Below are 14,276 nucleotides of genomic sequence, written 5' to 3'. Positions count from 1 at the left end.
AAATTAAATAAAAAGATAAAGACATGAAATTAAGAATATTAAAAAGAACAAGTTTCAACAGACTTCTACACAGAACTAAAATTTACGCACATATATATTTCCATTTATTAAATTTGAACATTTTATAGCACTGTACATTAATCACAGTAACTAGGGTTAGCAATACAGTATAAGAAAATGGAAAATATAAACATTTATCTTAAAAAAAAACTTTTGGTATTCATTTAGAATGTTCTAGAAATTATGCGAATTAAATGTAAAAAATGTAAGATAATAAAGAGTATTTTAATATTCAAAATAAAAATCACTTTGCATGTGAACTACTGAGAGCTTGATTGCAAGTTACTAAATTAAATAATGATTTTTTTAAAATTAGAAACAGTAGAAAGTTAAAAACTACTGCACTTATGAGGACAATCTTATGTAAGAAAACATTTTCCTTGTATGTACATCTGAAAACTGAAAACAGAAGCATACTCAATACTGAACCAAACTTGAGACCTACCTTTCTTCAGTGGTTTTGGACTTTCAAGAGTCACACAGACCAAAGAAAGTGCATCCATCATGTGTAAATGATAAATTCAAGACTCCTCATGAAAAATGGGGAGGCAAGAGATTTTTTTTTTGCTGTTTTTAAAATTAAGATGAAGAACAAGTTTAGACTTACTCAAAGTCATACAAGATGGGGTCTTGGAATTGACATTTTTATAATATAATAAAATTAATAATATAATAACAAACAGTTTACCGTAATAGCTTCATAAAAAGGACAAATCTTGTACCTCCAAGGTCAAAGTTTTTATTATTTATACTCAGGTAAAGGAAAAATAAATCATTGAAAAATATTTATTATTAGGAGGGGTTTGTAAGATTTGTCATTTCTATGAAAGGAGTTCATGAGATGTTAAATTTTGAGAACCACTTTATTGTTTACCACCTACCATTGTGGCAACAGCGGCAGCAACAGAGCCACCACCTGGTGCTGGTGATCGTGCAGCTACTGCTTCAATGAACTCTTGCACAGTTTTCTTGGCCAGAGGACCCACACGTTGGTCAGGTAGCATATATTCAATTATTTTCTCTTTTGGATTAAATGGGCCCAATGAATTTAATCCCAACCTGTTGATAGCCTAAATGTAAAAAAATAGTAACTTTTATAACAGGAGAAACCTGTTTTAATCCCATTGGTTCATTAATACATATCACTATAAAGTAATCATTTAAGAAAACAGTATACATCATAAAAGTGTAACTAAAGCAGCATTAATGGAGATATTTACTTTTTTGTAATACAAAAAACATTAATAAAAGTTTGCAAAATGTGCGAGATTTTCACACTATTTGATAAAACAGGAGAAGCACTAAAAGAGGAATTACACATAACAACAAGCTATATTATCTGAACCAAGCTTCATAGATAAGAAATAATTACATAAGGTTACTGCTTGTTGAGGTTTCCATGGACAGGTCTACCACATCTCACAGACTGTTAATATGAAATATATGCAAGCCTCAACAAGACTGTTAACATCAAGCACAGGCAAGCCTTGATATGACTGCTAATGCCAAGCCTTTTAGTAGTTAATTTCTACTTACAAGATGTATTTTTTGATCTTCTTCCAGCACAAATAGGTTTTCTTTCTCAATGTAGTATTCTGCAGCTTGTAACATGGCACGCAATGGAACCAGGCCAACAATCTGGGACCCAGTTACTGGTAATCTCAATTCTCGAGCATCTTTACAAACCTACAAATTTGGATACACAACTATACAGCCTGCTAAATTGTAACTGAAAATAGTCCAAATAAATGTAGTTATTTCTCTAAAACTTTTGACTTGTGTAATTTTCTGAGTGCTGCAATTGCTTCATGGGTTGAGATGAAAAATCTATTCTAAAAGTAACTAACAGAAACCTATCAAACACCAGCACCTCCAAGAATACTTACATCTTATAAACTAAGAAAGCATTTGCTTTTTGAATATCCTCAGAAAATGAGTAGTGTGCAAAACTCAATTAGCCACATCTTTTTTTCCAAAAATTAAGAAAAATTACACAAACATATTACAAGGGAAAAGAACTGACAGTGAACAGTAGGAGTCATTTAAAAATATAAAACAATTTAACCCGATGATGATAGTACAGCAAAATATCATACAGTAATAAATTCAGGTATGAATCTTGTTTTAAAGCTAACTATGCTTGTGTAATACAACTGTCAAAAACACTCGCCAGGACTGCTAAATTGCTTTAAGAGTAATCAAACACAACTCTTTGTATTTCTAAATACATTTTCACAATATACACATCTAACATTTCCCAGTCACACATAATTAACTGATAATATTGTTGTAATATGATCTCTCACTGAGTGGGTTCTTTTGAATTTAAAAAAAAATGCCAAGTCTAGTATTTACTACAGGCTGCATTCACTCTGATGCAAGTTGTAGGCCTAAGTTCACAAACAGACTTTAACATAACTCTGAAGCTGCTGTAGGCTTAATATACTAAACAAAGTAAGTATTCTAGAACTACTTTTATGAACTTACTTGACTGTAATGTCCTGTTCCCTCTATAGAACATTTAAATCAAAATAATTAATATATACATGGGGGGTAGACAAAAAGTTATTTACGTCTAATAAAAGACGTAACAAATGAACAACATTTGGAGGGGGGGAGCTACTTTTTTGTCCACCCCCTGTAGCTTAGAACAATATTCACTTTTTAATGTATTTTCATTATAATATTTTGAATGTTCTATATGGTGTGAATACAAAAACTTGATACAAAGACAGCATTTCAATCCAATGAAGAAATGAATAATCAGAGTGTTTGATTTACTTTACTTTTTAATGACAGTTATTTTTTGAGAAATCTGATTCTGTCTAGAACTTTCTGTAAAGCACAGACTGAGAATCCTTTTGGGACAAGACATACCATTATACTATATTCTATAAATGGGTAGGCCTTTTTAAATTAATTACCAAGTCCAATTCACATAACAGTAGCAAATTAACTTATTTCTTCAATAAACATTTGCAACAGCCATGTTCACTTGTAGGCCTGATTTCAAATACACAAAGTCTTCCACATAAACTCTGAAACAAATGAAAACCTAACTTATTTATAAGCTTGCTTGTAGATTTTCACACTTAAATAACCGAGTAACCGAAGAGCAGAATATACACAATAACTGTCAGTCCTAACACTGAATTTAATAACTCACTGATAACTCCACTGACTCATCAACTGCTCATTCATTATTCACTGACATAGTGCTTCATTTTATTTATATTGTACTCATCTTTTAATCACTTTACAAATTTTACAGATTATTACATTCTGAACCATCTCAGAAAAAAGTAAATTAACACATTAAAAACATAACTTATAACAATACCGACCTTTAGAGAATCCTAAACCTTTTAACATGTTAATGAAACTTTTGTGCATAATTACTCTGAAAAGCCATTAGGTCACAACTGATTCAACATATTAGAGAGCCCAGAATTCATGGAAGAAGATTCTTAAGTATAATTGTGTTTCCTGTTTCTCAACAGCACTGTTATTAACAGACATTTGATACCAGCAATGTGCATGAGCTGGGATGTATCCATTTGTCATCTAAAGTTAGCACATCAGATACAAACAGGATGAATAGAACATTTAAAAGATACATATGTAATCAACTACAATTACCTCCTCATAAACTGTATGGATAGGAGTTACATCATGGTCCGTGATATTGAAGGATGCTTGGGCCAAGTTAGCTGTCTAGCCACCATCCAATACCTTGGCAATTCTTTAGTGCCTGGCTATTGAAGGAGATTCAAACAAACAATCTTAGCTCCAATTTCAAGGAAATTCAAACAAGCGTTGCTGAAATAGTTTTAATGCTCGAGGTAGTTAGGCTATACTTAAATATTTTATGTTGCTCTTTAATATTTGATTGAAATTTTTCTGTTTAAAGATAAATACCTGAAAGACAGACTTTATTTTAATTTGTTGTGTTTATATATCTCACATTTATATTTTATATAACATATAATGCTTTCTTACTATATGCATTGTCTACAAGAAACTAGACATTGTTCATAAACAAAATATTAACTCCTTAAACTTGAGCAAATGCAGCTGTCATACAGCTGAAAATCCCAACTTAGTCATCAGACGGTGACAGTATCCAATAAAACTTGTCTCTCTCTGATAGGAAACTGATCCATACAAAGTTATAATCCATCTTATATAAATAGATAAAACTTATGGAACTAACTATTAGAACATCACAAAAAATAATACCAGCAGAACATTAAAGAGCTAAGAAAACACAACAAGTACCAAAACTAAATTAAATCAAAGCTACATTACTTTTATATTTTCTGAAAAAAATAAACTTTCCTGAAGAAATGATTATTCAAGAGTTAATATACTCTTCAAAAAAAGAAACACAAAAGGCAAAATATGAGACAAATTGTTAACAATTTTATTCCGGGTAGTTCTGTATGACATGTGTGAAACTTTGCACATTCACTGCTGAACATCCAACGTCTGCAAAGGCGAAGCCCACGCTCACTAGTTGACGTTTAACATCACTCAACGTCAATAACGAGTATGCCCCCGTGAGCATCAATAACTGTTTGGCATCTTCTGCCCATGGAAACGATGAAATGACGAATCACATCCTGTGGAATGGCTGTCCACTCAGCCTGCAAAGCTGCTGCAAGCTGAGGTAGAGTCTGCGGTTGAGGTTGTCGCCGTCGTAGAAGTCGGTCCAACTCGTCCCAGAGATGTTCGATGGGGTTTAAATCTGGTGATCTGGAGGGCCAGGGAAGAACGTTGATGCTGTGGTGTCTCAAAAAAGACAGTGGTGAGTCGGGCTGTGTGAGGACGGGCGTTGTCATGTTGAAAAACATGACAACTTTAACCTTCACCATGATGGGTTGCACATGGGGCCTAATAATCTCGTCGACGGTTGCGTACGGTCTGATTGGAAATCCTACGCAGCCCTGGTAAGGTTGAGGCAGTAGACGTTGCAGTGGTGGTCCTATCCCGAAGGTGACGTAACCGGATGTAGCGATCTTGTGCGGCGTGGTCACGAGGTCTGCCAGATCGTGAATAGTCACAAGTTGATCCATGTTGTTGGTGACAATTCCATAGCCTTGTGATGGTGCTTGGGTGGACATTCACAGCTCTGGCAACATCTGATCGAGATTCGCCTGCTTCCAAGCGACCAATGGCGTTGTTGCTTTGTTCTTCAGTCAGTCTTGGCGTAACTGTGTTGCGTGTCGGTGGCTTAACACTGAGCTACGGAAACCGAGAACCCGCCACTTTTATAGGATTTTGCACATGTTGCACTTGCAGAACATGCAGATCTCTCAAACAAATTTATTGGACACGAATGCGTTTTGGCGAAAAATCCGATGTTTTCCTCCGTTTTCAAAGTGCACAACTTTTATTGTCATTTTGATCTGACAATCAGTGCCTTAACACGTGTAACATCACATACTCTGAGCTTGTAACGTTATTACATATATTTCTCTTTAAAATAACAAAATATCCCTTTTCGTTTCTTTTTTTGAAGAGTACAGTATTTCTTCATAACTACATGTACATTTAAAAACATGTCTGTGTTAATATACTGAACACTCAACACGAGTATTTAAGTTTTTATATATATATTTATGAGTATAAAGTGAGACTACTCACTTGATCTGCCCCTCTTCCTTGTTCCCTGACGTTTAATGCTATTCTATGAGCTTGTTCTTTGGTACTCAAAACATTAATGTTGTAAGCAATGAGAAATTTCCTGGCTCCACACATGGTTGCTCCCCATCTAGGTACAAACTCGGAAGGACCATAATCTGGTTTCCATTCAGACTGCATGACCTGTACATACCAAGTATCTTTTATAAAAAATAAAAAAGCACCAGTGTCAGTGTCTTTAAGTTTTCTGGTTTACAGAAGTTTAAACTAAAATTTGATTAATAATGAACAGTCTTACAATATATTCAAGTGCACAAACTTGAAAATTTAATGTAACGACACACCAAGAAGCTGATATAAAAACCTACTATATATAAAATACAAAACTTGCTGACAATTCTTTAAAGATATTTATTGAAATATTATACCTTTTCTGTTAACCCCTCATACTCCCCTGCTCGTATTTGGGCACGGTCTTCCTATAATCTTTTTTGAGCAGCGAAGCCATAAAGGTAAACTATAAAAGGAAAAATATGAAATCTTTTGATATGTTCAACTTGATGATGAAATATATCATTCACTCCTGCAAAACCTAAAGATATAAAATATCCACTTTCCTGAAAGATTCTTTAAATGAGTTTACATCTATTCCTTTAATGAAATATATATTAAGTTTACAAATATAAATAATCTGACCACAAATTCTCCAATCATAATTAAATCAAACATATCAGAATTGCTCACATGCGGATTTAAATTTGATATAAAACTGTAAATAAATCAAATTCACGGATCTAAGTTTGTTAATAAAATGACAAATGTTATAGAGTAAAACACGCCACTGTTAAAATGTTCTCACCTTATAAGTACCATGCTGTAAGTTTGAAGTTCATTATAAATATGAAAATCAACCATGGAAGCAATACAAAGGGAAGAAGGAGTAAGAAAAAACAGTAGCAGTGTCTGTGGGTTAGTCTGATGAAATACCAATCACAAATGGTGTGATGACCAGTTGAAGGGTCAAACACTTCATACTTTGGGTGAATCCACCACAAAGTAACCTTCTCTTAGCAAATGATAAGATTACACTGGGTCAAAAAGAAATTACTTGCAAACGAGAATTTCACTTCTAAACACATTACTGAAAAGTTAAAGATCAAAAGAACAACAACAATCATGAAGTCCAGGCTAAGTTGGACACTGTTACTATGAGTCAAACAACAATCATGAAGTCCAGGCTACGTTGGACACTGTTACTATGAATCAAACAACAATCATGAAGTCCAGGCTAAGTTGGACACTGTTACTATGAATCAAACAACAATCATGAAGTCCAGGCTATGTTGGACACTGTTACAATGAGTCAAACAACAATCATGAAGTCCAGGCTACATTGGACACTGTTACTATGAGTCAAACAACAATCATGAAGTCCAGGCTACGTTGGACACTGTTACTATGAATCAAACAACAATCATGAAGTCCAGGCTAAGTTGAACACTGTTACTATGAATCAAACAACAATCATGAAGTCCAGGCTAAGTTGGACACTGTTCTAGTAAGTCAGAAAACTTATTCTGTCAGCAATATGCTGAGACAAGGATCGTAAGATCATACAGACTGGAAAAAACAATCCAACCGACATGCACAGGTCATGAACACATGTCCAAACAATTGTCTGAATCATGACTATAGGAAGATAATTTCAAAAATTACTAAAACATTCCAATGAAAAAAAAAAATGCCACCATCACATAAAAATTGAATAAAATTACTATTACTCTTATTACATGATAAATTCTGAGGCTGCAAGCAATAAAAAGATTCATGATGGACAAAAGAAACAAAAAGAAGACCACTGAAACCATAGATGAGAGCCACAGGTATTTCAAGACCTTGAAAAGGTGGTTTGATATGAAAAAAGCAGACAATTTAGAAAAACAACCTGTGACAAGCTTTTGCATAAATATAGATTTAAAAAAAGTAATAGGCTAGTTTTATTGTACTATATCAACCATGTTATTACCAGGATACAAAAAGAGATATAATAAGTTCAATAACAGCTATTATAAAACAAAATAAATCAATAATGAAGTTCTGTTTGGCCACGATTTTGTAAAGAAATAACTATCTCTAAATCAAACATACAAAAACATTCCAAGAGAGGAAAGTTAATATTAAAATCATTTAAAAAATAATAATGAGTCAAGAAAATAAAACTAGAAAAGAAAAATCCTAATTCATTAAAATAAATTATATTAGATGCTTCTTAAAGAAATAATGTTAAATTACAAATAAAAGATCATGAAATAACTGACATATTTTAACAAATCAACTATCTTTCATAACAGTGTCACAAACGTAAGTTTAGCCTCTCTCTTGTCAGTTTAATTTCAAGTTTTAAAAGGTTTTAATTCCTTGCCAGACCATATGATTACATATTACATGACTAACTATTTAACACAAGTTTTACATAAGTAATCTTGAATGCAGTGTCCATATGACAATGCTAGAGGAAACTCATGTTGATGTATTAACATAAGAATTATTTTTGACATTTAACTGACACTAGGGAGTAGGTGGGTTGTCTGTTAAGGCAAATTTCACACATATAACTGAATCAAACAATAGAGGAAAATTATACAAACAATATAAAAATCACAACAACTACAATAAAAACTGCTACTTCACAAGGTGTGGGTGGTTATAAACAACTCTGCTTAAATCCAAAATAGTAACAATCCCCCCTCAATTCTTATGTTTTGACAGTTGAACCCCATAAAGAGTCTCCAAGTCAATCTTGGAAGTCTTTCTGAATAAACCTTAAACAGGTGAAAAATGTGACAGGTTTGTTTAAGTCTACAGGTAGAAAAACTGTCGAGAAATGAAAAAATATTTTTAAAAACAAAATAGAAACTAGGTTTACTTGAGACAGAGTGAACCATATGTTTAGATTCACAGATGGATGAAGAATACTGAACAAACCACAGTATTACTGATAAATCCTGACAGTGATTTAAAACAATACATATACATTGCAATATTATTCCTATGTAATGTCAATTAGCCATATTTTTTTGCAATATTTCTATTAACATAATGCCATGTGGGGGGGTTAGTTTTCATATAATTATGGTTTCTCACAGTGGCTTGCTGAATTACACTAAGCCCTCATGCATGCCCATTACTTAAGAGTTCAGTATGACAGAAGACATATATTAGCCAAGATTCACTATACTGACACACATCATCATAGAGCCTTCTGCAACTTAATATCTTGCAGTACCAGCTCCAGTAAACCAAAATATCTGAAGCCATAGCAATAACTTCAAAGGAAAAGGGCCTCAGTTGCCATGACAGCAATTCCAGGAGGTCATAAATATACTACAGAAACAAAACCAAGAAATCTCAACTTCATCAATCGATCCACAGAATAGTGGCGTGATGATTCTTTAAACTATTTGTGTAGCAAATACATAAAACCTGTAAAGTATTATTTTACCTGGAGCGTTCAACTCAGCAGCCAGTTTCTCTCCAAATTTCCTAGCACAGTAAATACACTCTTCCATCTCCACTCCTTGGACTGGAATAAATGGACAGACATCAAGGGCACCTAGGCGAGGATGTTCTCCTGAAATTTCATTAAATAATAAAAAGACATCAGTTATAAGGTTGAACACAGCATCAGTATACACAAGCTCGATTTAAAATTATACACTGAAGAGACCTGTGGACTTTTTTCATGATTATATATAATCATCGTTTCTGAAACACTTTCAACTTCTTTGCTTTGGCTATCACTGGGATAAAAAATCTTTACAAATTTGCTTTGAAAAATTTTTTTGTAAATGGAACTAAAATTTGTGGAAGTAACATAAATTATCTATGCTAGCAGTATGAATAGAGAATTGAGTCAGACACCAATAAGAGATGAAAAAACTTACAAAGAACATTTAACATTTTGCTTCTGAAAAGTGACAGAAATGCATTAAGGTAAGTCTTAGCAAAGTTCTACAACATTTCAAATTTCTTGTGTTAAAAACATTCTTACAGCTATTTATTGTTCTGATAGTGACTGATAAATATCACCAATGTTAAGACTAACAACTATTAGACATCCAATAAAAACACTGCTTAGAAAAATGCTAAATTATTTGAGAGCCATGGCAGCAAAAAAAAGCAGGACATTTTACAAAAACTTTCTCTAAAGAAAATCACAAATCATATAACTGGAGAAACAAATAAAGTACACTAATAATTATTAGTAAACAGTTTAGCTACATTCGTTAGCCTGATATCATCACAACTTTCAGATACAAGGAAGCTTGAAAACAGTAGTGTGTGATGATCACTACAAACAAATAAAAGGATCATGGCATATTTGTCATCTTGACAATCCAGTACCCTTGTCCACTGTATCTACAATACACATTAACTACAATAGAAAGTGTACAAGTAGACAGTTGTTAAACCAGTAATAATAATAAAAGCGTGGCTATGTCAGGGCTGAGTTTATTGAGGTACAAGGTCTTAATAAACTTTACCAACTTGTTAAATATTTTGTAAAAGATGAAATGTAAATCTGAGAAAGTTCAGTAGTAAAATAAGGCTTAGAAAATTACAACCTTAAATATGACTATGAAAGTAATAAGCAAAAATTAACACAACTTTAATCAATAATGTAATATTATATTTTACTCCTAACTGTTGCTTAGTTAACTTTAATGTACAGATTTTGTTTTTTTAACTGATAAAAAAAAAGACAATAATAAACAGAAAAGTCAAAACTCTCATGCAGGAGGGCAAAAGAGAAAAATGTTACATAAAACTGAAATCATATAAAATCAAGAATTCTTAGTCATAACAAGTGATTTATTACATTTACTATAACCACTTACAAAAGGCGATACATTTTAAAGTCAGATCTAAAAGAAATTCTAAATATCACTGCAATGAGGAGTAATTCTATGAAAGAAAATAACTGATTTCATTTTGTAAATTACACAGTTTTTAATGTTTTTCTCATCTACCTAACTACCATACAGACAGACATCAGGCGATGTTGGTGATGGAAAGTACTTTAAGTCTACAAGTTCCCACAAGTTTAGCAAAATTTACAAAGAGATCAACATGTGTGAGTTCTGTTCTTACATCTTACACATTCTGCATGATATAGTACAATAAGCAATGAGAAACTTCCCACAATATTTTCAGGTTTAGAATGAGCCAGATCAATCTGCAAGAAAACAAACCCCAGTTTCTTACCTTTATGCTTTGCCATATCAATGAGCTTATATGCAGCCCTAGCTGCATTAAGAGCTCCTTCAATTACATCATCTGGAGAACCAACAAAGTGTAAACTGTGCGATTGGTTGAGGGCCACAGTCAATATCTAAAAGGCTAACTCCTTCCGTGTTCGAATTGACTTGGCAATCTGCTCAATGATCTGGAAGTAAAAGTTGTGTAAAAATATAAAACTTAACGCATATGTAAAGTAAAGAGTCATTTGGTCCTTTAAACTATCCCTATCCACTCACCTCCGAAAACAAAAAATTAAACCCGTGTACCCTTTATTTTTTTCAGAAATAATCACTTCCCAAATATGGCCTCCACTACTGTTGACAACAATTCACTCCATAAACTAATCACGCTGTCAGATAAAAGAAAACTGGTCTTAATCAGAGCCTATTGTATCTTTTCCTTTCATCCTACTGTTTTCAGAACTTAGATGCAAGAAAAAATTCAGGGGCCTTTCTACTATCCATCCCCAAAATAATCTTTTTCAAGACAAAACAAGATATCTTGCTCTTCTCTTATTAGAAAACCATTCTATCTCTGGAATCATGATAAAACCTTCTCTGTATTCTTTCCAGTAAAATTTTCATACATAATGAAACCAAAACTATATTAGAATTTGTATTTTTAAAAAAATGTATTTTTTTTTTTATTGTTTAACTAATATGTCTACAAATACAACATAAAATAACATTAGCTTTTCTAATACAAAGGAACACTTGCTTCTGTGTGGAATTTCATCAACATGTGTTCCAAATTATGATAATCCAAATGCATTACCTTGCACTTACTGTAATTTGTGTCATTCCCCAAATATCTGTTCAACTTACCAATTGGTCCAAGTTATTATGCAGTTCCTCGATATACCCAAGGGTAGGATGTTATCAGTAAACTTTAGTAACTCATTAATTAATATATATAAGAAAAAACAAAGATTCAAGTGCTGATGTGTGAGGCACTCTAATATTAAAAACAGTCCAGACTGAAAGTACTCTGGATGTTGAGGTAATACAATATAACTTGAATAGACTGACAAATTAGAGAAATATTTAAGAAATGACCTTCAATTATAGTGAGTGTAAGGTTATGAAGTCAAGACTTTGAAGCACACATAGATCAGAGCCCTCTCAACAGCACCCTGTTCCACCTTATAAGAGCTTAAGACTGGGAAATCAGTGTATCATAAAACATGGATTTAAACTTTTCATTTTTGCTTTTCCTCAGGGGTGGATGTACAAAGACAACTTTGTAGTTTGTATTATATGTTATGCATTAAAACCTTTTTTTAACAAGTTGCAATTACATGAGAAAGTTTCTCCATTATTAAAGAGAGAAATATTAAAACCTTTAATTTCTTAATATTTAAAATCCCAGGTTATATATATATCACTTTCAAAATTTGTACATTGTTTCTTTTGAGATTTCTTAAAGCATCAATTTTACACTTAACTGTTGTTTTTAGTTGCTAAAAGAATATTTTTGAAGTCAAATTTGATATTTCGAGTTTACACTTCCAATGTGACCCCAACACCCATTAAATGGTTAAAAAGTTTCATACAGTTAATCGCATTTAGTTTCATTTCAAGTTTCAATGCCAGATAATTATCAAAATTTAGTAAAGGCGACCTCAGTAATAAAAGCGAAAATTATGAGTTTGTTATTACCATACGCTTTTGTGATCAAGGCCAAAATCTGCAGTGACTTTAAATCTTAGGTAGAATTAAATTTTTGTAAGATCTGTTAGTGTTACGATTACAGTAATAATTTGTATGGTGATCTGGGTCTCATGCTACTTTGACCTCTTGGGCAGAACAAAGCATTCGGTCAATTTTTATTACATACAGACATATGAAACCGTGTTTCATCGTATTATTTGAGGCTTAGGAATTATCACTATAGCGTAAGTAACAGCTTTCTTGTATTACTAATTATTGTAGTTCTCGGATACGTGCGCACTAGGAATTATACACACCCGACTACACTGTATAGGATTTTTGTTTGAAAACAAAAAGTTTTGGGTATTCACTACCACTTACCTCCTCATTTTGGCCCTCGGAAAAATTGGGCACGCATTCTACGATTTTTACTTTCATGCTCATCGAAAGACTATATTTAAAAATTACGAACTGCAATGAAAAATTTGTCTCGGCAAAAACGGTCTATAGGCTTAAATGCTGTAAAAACAAATTACTCTTTTTGTGCAAGGTAACTGGAACAGCGTTTAATTCACTTGAGATGGTTTATAACGCATAAATTTTAAGGATATGTAACACAACACTCACATACCAACAGTCAAGTGGGTATGGTCACTTCTTGACTATCATTTTAAACCTAAGAAAACCGGTTTCTACCAATCACGCGACGTAAACAAGAACTTTCTTCTTCACATGCTCAAACACTTGGTAGACTTAGAAACCACGAGACAAGGTCAATTTTCGAAAGCAACAACATGGTAACCTTTATATCTACCACACGCTCTGCAACAGTGCACTTTGGACTAAACTTTAGACCTAATTATTTGTGTGTTACAAAAGAGAAACGTGTGATTTTTTATAGCAGAAACTAAAACAACGTGCATATATATATATAAAATCTGTAGGCGTTCGCATTTGGAGAATATGAATTAGGATACTGCTACTACAAAAGCAAAAAACAAGCTTTTTCATGAATTAAAATATTACGTTTACATGAAATAGTCTTATACAAACGCAAAACATCAATCAGCCCAGAAGCGTTGGAACCTTACCCCAACTTTTACTATTTGCCTTATATAGCAACTGTAAATTATATTATTTTTCTGGGGTGGCATGCTAGCTCGGGAGTTGCTTTTAGCAGTTTTAATACTTTTAATTTCACATTGTAAAATATCTAGCCAAGCACCCTCACATCGCAACTCTTTCCTAAATTTCTGCATCAACCAACTCGCTTTTATGAATCTTGGTTTAATTGTTATTAAGCGAAAGGCTATACAATGGGCTATCTATGTTCTATTCCCAACGAGAGTCGAAATCCGATTTTTTAAAGCCGTAAGCACGCAGGCTTACCACTGTCCTGTTTGGTGTCTAATGAATCTCGTATTTTATAAAAAAGCTTTGAATGAATTTAGATCAGTGGTTCGGCGGAGGTCAAGACACACACACAGTGTCCGTTCCGTTCACCCCACTCGTATTATTCGTGACGTCACGCTCCACTTGGCCATCATTGGCTATGGCTGATCACGTCACATCACTTGGCCTTAATATCTATGCTGCAAGGAACTTCGTGCGCTTAGCAGTCGA

General features: G+C 33.2%; 1 pseudogene across 1 annotated transcript in view; it reads right to left on the bottom strand.

Moving 5' to 3' along the window:
• Nucleotides 1-13,439, bottom strand: part of LOC143234450 (formimidoyltransferase-cyclodeaminase-like) — a 30,117-nt pseudogene extending 16,678 nt beyond the window's left edge. Inside the window, exons 1-8 of the transcript XR_013018658.1 lie at nucleotides 13,035-13,439; nucleotides 10,969-11,149; nucleotides 9,206-9,334; nucleotides 6,132-6,220; nucleotides 5,707-5,886; nucleotides 3,700-3,811; nucleotides 1,597-1,746; nucleotides 942-1,130 (exon numbers count right to left, since the gene is read on the bottom strand). The product of XR_013018658.1 is annotated as a formimidoyltransferase-cyclodeaminase-like (transcript). The remainder of the gene's footprint in view (nucleotides 1-941; nucleotides 1,131-1,596; nucleotides 1,747-3,699; nucleotides 3,812-5,706; nucleotides 5,887-6,131; nucleotides 6,221-9,205; nucleotides 9,335-10,968; nucleotides 11,150-13,034) is intronic.
• Between the last annotated feature and the right edge of the window lie 837 nt (nucleotides 13,440-14,276).

The sequence above is a fragment of the Tachypleus tridentatus genome, chromosome 12 (genome assembly GCF_004210375.1).
Source record: "Tachypleus tridentatus isolate NWPU-2018 chromosome 12, ASM421037v1, whole genome shotgun sequence".
Lineage (NCBI taxonomy): Eukaryota > Metazoa > Arthropoda > Merostomata > Xiphosura > Limulidae > Tachypleus > Tachypleus tridentatus.
This window is presented reverse-complemented; position numbering and strand designations above follow the sequence as displayed.